Source organism: Pistacia vera, unplaced genomic scaffold, assembly GCF_008641045.1.
Source record: "Pistacia vera cultivar Batoury unplaced genomic scaffold, PisVer_v2 Contig468, whole genome shotgun sequence".
Classification (NCBI taxonomy): domain Eukaryota; kingdom Viridiplantae; phylum Streptophyta; class Magnoliopsida; order Sapindales; family Anacardiaceae; genus Pistacia; species Pistacia vera.
The window spans coordinates 224,789-230,644 of record NW_022196299.1 but is presented as its reverse complement, the minus strand read 5'-3'; positions in this window follow the sequence as shown (position 1 = coordinate 230,644).

The window sequence follows — 5,856 nt, the reverse complement described above, 5'->3', positions numbered from 1 at the left end:
ACATTTTGTATACCCCGGCCGGAGATTTCCCTTTTCCAATGTATCTTGACATTTGTCTAGGAACTTAATATCAGTCTATACCAAGTCAACGGATCCCATCTTGACTATCACTTGTCCTCACACAGAAACAACACATGGCATGATTAGCCTCATGTTTATACAACATATGCGTTTATGCAGAATCCAACCGTGATATCTTAGGTCTAAGGATTAATAATACCCTAGTACGATCTTATGATAAATCATTGACTACATTTTAAATGTCCATGTGATTCATCATAAATGGCCATATTCGATAAACAGTTCACTAACCGCGTATCCATGCTAATGCCCTAGTGATATAACTTTTATAATCACCCACTCCAATACCATCACATGATATTCTACGGAGGCATTCAGCATGCCTACTATGTAATATTATTGCCCAATTAATATTACCTATGTAGGGAATACTTTGATAATTTTGATCTTCTAAAGATTTGTATCATCTAGACATTTCACATGTAATACATATATATAAATGAAGCAATAAACCACATGTGAAATAAGAATACTTTCTTCTATTGATAAGATAAAATATATGCAAACTATATACATTCACATAAATATACAAAACATAATGCCTCGGAACTGATGACACGATTGGTTCCTAGGGCATACACTAACAATAATTTCTTTTTCACTTGGACTACCAGAAAATTCAGGTAAAGATCCTAAAACAGTTGGTTTGCAAACACTAGCAATTGTCAATCCGAGCTAGTAATGGAGTTCTTTCATTTCAATTACAGGATATTGAGCTCATCATTTCTCCCTACGCAGTGTTCATTCCAACTGACACCACGAGCATTTGAGCCCGGCCATCTGCTACTTTGAGTCGAAGAACAAAAATGGATTATGTTTGGAATCCACTTCAACATAGTCATTTCCTTTGATAATTACTTTACCCCTTTCTTTTATTTTAAAACATATATTTATAATAAAAAAATAATTAAAAGGATAAAACAAAGATAATCGCAAATTAAATAAACCCTAATACAAATCAGCTAAGATTTAACTTATCAATAACCGAATGTAATTTATTTAAATTATCGAGATAAACCCAATAATAATAAATAAATCCCTAACAATCTTGAAATTATCTTTTTATCCATGATCAAAATAATACCGTAACATTCATCTCCCGTTGAAAGTTGAAACAATCATTAATTGTCCTCAAGGATTCTATTTTGGTAAAACAAATAACTCCAAGCAACAGGCAACTACAGCTTAATATGAGTTGTTGGTAAACTTAGTTCAGACGAATTCCTTATACTTATCATATCGCAGTGACTTTAGAAGATTGGATTGCAATGGCTTGAGGAAGATTGGGTTGCGGTGGCTTGAGCAAAATAATATTGGACAATGGTGGCTTATNTCGAGTGAAATCATCTATAAATGTGATGAAATAAACAGCCCCATGTCTAGCCCTCACATTCATTGGACCACATATGTCAGAATGAATTAGTTGCAATGGAACTTCAGCTCTTATCGCTTTTCCAAATGGTTTTCTTGCTGTTTTTCCAGCTAGGCAATGTTCACAAGTAGTCAAGTCTACTTTTGTTAAGGATCCTAACAAGCCTTCTCTTGCTAGGATATTCATTCGTTGTTCGCCAATATGGCCAAGCCTTGAATGCCATATATTCACATCATCATTATTTGAAGATGTAATAAAGGAAAAACAAATATTACTATAATTATAAGCAACATCAAGTACTATAAAACCATTCGAAATATAACCACAACCATAGTATATTGTGTCCAAAAATAAATGGACACCAGTACTGGAAAAGTTTCAATGAAAACCACGTTTAATAAGTTCTAACACGGAAATCAAATTTCGACGAATATCAGGTGCAAATAACATGTCATGTCGGTATAGGATTCGACTTCCACGCATGATCAATTTGCATGTGCCGATCCCTTTAACTTCCACTTTTGAATTGTTACCTACATATATTCATTTTGTTTCCCATGGTATTCGTAGAAAATCCATGAAAGCACTCCTGTCTTTCGCTATGTGGTCTGTTGCTGCTGAATCTATAGTCCACAAAGGATGAGACTCAGTTAGAAAAACAGAACTGGAAACATTTATATAACTTACTTGTGCAAACAAGTAATTTACCTTNCGTATCGTAACCTAACGTAGTTTATTTAACTTATTGAGATAAACCCAAAAACAATTAATAATAAATAAATCCCAACGAAACTCCTAAAATTATGTTTTTATCCATCATCAAAATGATACCTTAACATGACTCTCCTCGGTCATGCTAGATTTGTCCACTTGCAAAGAATATCCATCCAAGAACAACCCATCTATTGGAATCTGATCGCCAATCTTCAGGAACACAACATCTCCAACCACAAGCTCAAATATGGAGATTTGTTGGCGGCGAGCGTCTCTAACAACTTCAACTTTGATATTATTACTTATCTTTGATAGCTTATCAATTGAGTTTCTTGTCTGTAGTTGCTAAGAGCAGAAACAACAATAACCAGAAACACACATCTACAAATATACTTCCACCTTCGTACCATCCTTCTTCCACCCAATGCTCTTTAATGCCGAAACCAAGAGTCAGAGCATCACACACCAGAAGGATGCATCCATAACAAAATATATAAACCCTTTTGGAGGTGGCTTATGATAAGTATTACTACCAAAGAGTTGAGACCTTTTAATGATATCTTCATTGTCACCGTTGATTCCATTTTCAGGATTTGTCCCAAGAGCCGTGGCCACACCTTCAACTCCTCCAAGAAGGCGAAGAGAAAGCAAGTCTTTATTTGTCAGCTTCTTGCCATCAACATTGGGGCCACTGGAGTTGGACACAACTTCCTTAAGCTTAACCTCATCGTGGGAACTGCTAGGCTGCAAATCAAGAGCAATGTAACGAGGATTCTGCAATATTTCCGAATGTTTTTGACTTTTTTGTATAAGACAACTTTCAATTTGATATTGTTACTTATATTTTTGATAGATTTTCAAATTGAGTTTCAAGTCTGTAGTTGCTAAGGGTAGAAGAAACAACCAGCAGAAACACACATTTACAAATATACTTCCCCCTTCGTACCAACCTTTTTCCACCCTATGCTTTTTCAACACCGAAACAAAGAGCTAGAGCAGCATATGGTAGAAGGATAACCATAGATGGTAGTATCTTTCGAGACAGACATAACAAATATCCCTCAGAGGTAACTTGATCCTTTGGACCTAGCTGGTGGGATTATGTTTTGCTCCGACTTGGGCTTTTATTTCTCATTGGGTCTCGGATTTCCTCCGTTTTGGTTTTTGGACTGCCCCTGCTTCCCGACCAGGTTAGATTTGTATTGGGTTTACCATTGAGTGAATTTATTGACATGCTAAAAATAGATTAAAGATAAATTTTATTTCTATATTATATAATTAAAATTAACTTTTATTTTCCATCATTTACAAATACTTTTGACATCCCACTATTATGTCATAAACCTTCATTTTTTTATGAGAATGAATAATAAAAATAAGATTTGAAATATGAGATTGTTTGTAGTCACATACAAATTTATTGTTATTTTCTTTAAAGTATATATATATATAGACAGGGGCGAATTCAGGCCCCAGGCATACCCTCAGATTTGAAAAAAAAAATTATTAATATACAGGCCATAAAAAATTGTTAATTAATATATATACCCAAACCCAACTTCTGATTTAAAAAAAAAATAAGAACTATTATACATACCATTTTTAAAAAATAAGAACTATTATATATACTGTATATCTAGGTCTACAAAAAAACTTGTTATTAATATATATATATATATTCCAAGTCCACATCATATTAAAAGTTTAAAACTCTCTCTAGTGTTTTTCTATACGGCTTTACCTGTTTTTTATGATTTTATCCTCAAATTTTTTACTCTCTCTTTCTCTTTCTCATGTTATTCGCTCTTAAAATTTTTTAAGACTGAAATTGTTAAATTTTTACTATTCAAAGTGTCATAATTTGCTCTGTTTTCTATTTTATCGATTTTAGGTATGTGTATTATTCGTTTCAATTTAGTTTATTTAAGAATTGAATCATTTTTTTTTCTTTTTGAGGTTTTTTATTCTAATTTGAGAGAAAAATATATTAATCTTGTGAGTTTATTTTGTATTTTCTGTCTAAGAATGAATCTGCTTTCTCAAATTAAAACTTTAACTATATTTTAAAGGACATTATTTTTCACCCTTCACACACCACTTTCCTACATTTTAAACATCACCGTTCAGTTGTTCAAAATTATTAAAGAAATTTGAGTTACCATCTATGTTTATACTAAAAAAATTCCCCTCTTTTATTAATTCATATTAAAAGTCAACGCAACGTTGACTTGATTTAAGTTTTGGTTGACTTTAGCTTAATTAGGCTAGGTTTGATCAAAGCTATAAAAATTTATATTATAATCTTTGAAAGCCAAAAATAAAAATATTAAAAGAAGGTTTTGTTCAAGGTTTACTCAACACTTTTACTCAAAATTTTGCTTCTCATATATTTATTCAAGTAAGAAAATATTGTGTTATTGTATATTCTTTTTTCTCAGGTTCTTAATATTGTATTTTTTTTTTTTATTAAGGTTTGGTGATTTTTTAAAGTTTTCACTAGTTATTTGGCAAATAATGGCGGAGCAGCGGAGGCCCCCCTGGACAAAAATCCTGGATCCGCCACTGTATATATATATATATATTGTTTAACTGTATCATGTTCTTAAAATTTTAATAAATAAATAAAATTAATTCCATTATGTAAATAGAATTCAACATGTAATGAAATTAAAACATACAATCTCAAAAAAAATTAAGTGTACAGCCATATTCCTAAAACTGGGAAGGATCTGATAATCATTATCCTAAGGTCTTTATCTAACTTGTAATTAACCCTAGGCAGGGGAACTCCCAATTTCTTGTGATGTCCTTTACGAGTGGAGACTCCTATTGATGCACCGGCTGTCTTTTTTGCACCCTAATCTATGTACTCCTTGATATAGTTGTTGACTAAACGTCTATAATTTTTATTGTCATTTTTAAAGTTATGAACTTTCAGCTTTGTCCAAACCATATCAAGGAGACCAACGAGATTAGGGTAACCAAGAATCTCTCTTAGAACTTGGTATTTCGACTCATCTTCCTTTAATCCCCCTATCCAGACAATTTCCTGAATCTTTTCATTCACATGAATGAAATGATTTACGAATTGCACCAACTCATCCTCTGTGTCTCTTAAAATCAATGTGTGAGTTTGTAGAGTTCTAATCATGTTCATAACCCTTGCTTTTTGAGCTGTTCTAGCACCATTGCACGTCTATAACGTAACATTTTTCTGTAACAAATACAAAAAAAAAAAAACTATTTATTTATCAAATAAGGTTGACATATTTTGATAAATAATATATATATACGTGTTTATGGTTCAATAACAAAATTAGACTCATAACAATATACCAAGTATTCATTTTATTCCTTACAGCAAAAGAAACAAAATTTAGAATACTTCACGCGCCGCCCAAAGCGGCCACGCGCCCCCACGCGCCGACAGTAGCTTCCACGTGACCCCACGAGCTGCAGGGTACTCCATTGCGTGACACGCTCTCACACAAATTCGGGTCGGTCGACCTTTTCACATTCAACCGGTCAATCCTGACCGAGTTGGCCCGTTGACCTTGTTGACTTTACGGGTCAGGTGTTGACCAGGTTTGACAGACCCGTTTAGTCTTGCGGTCATGCGTTGACTGGGTTCGACCGACCCGTTTGACTTTACGGGTCGGGTTTGACTCATTACCGTTTGACTAACCCTT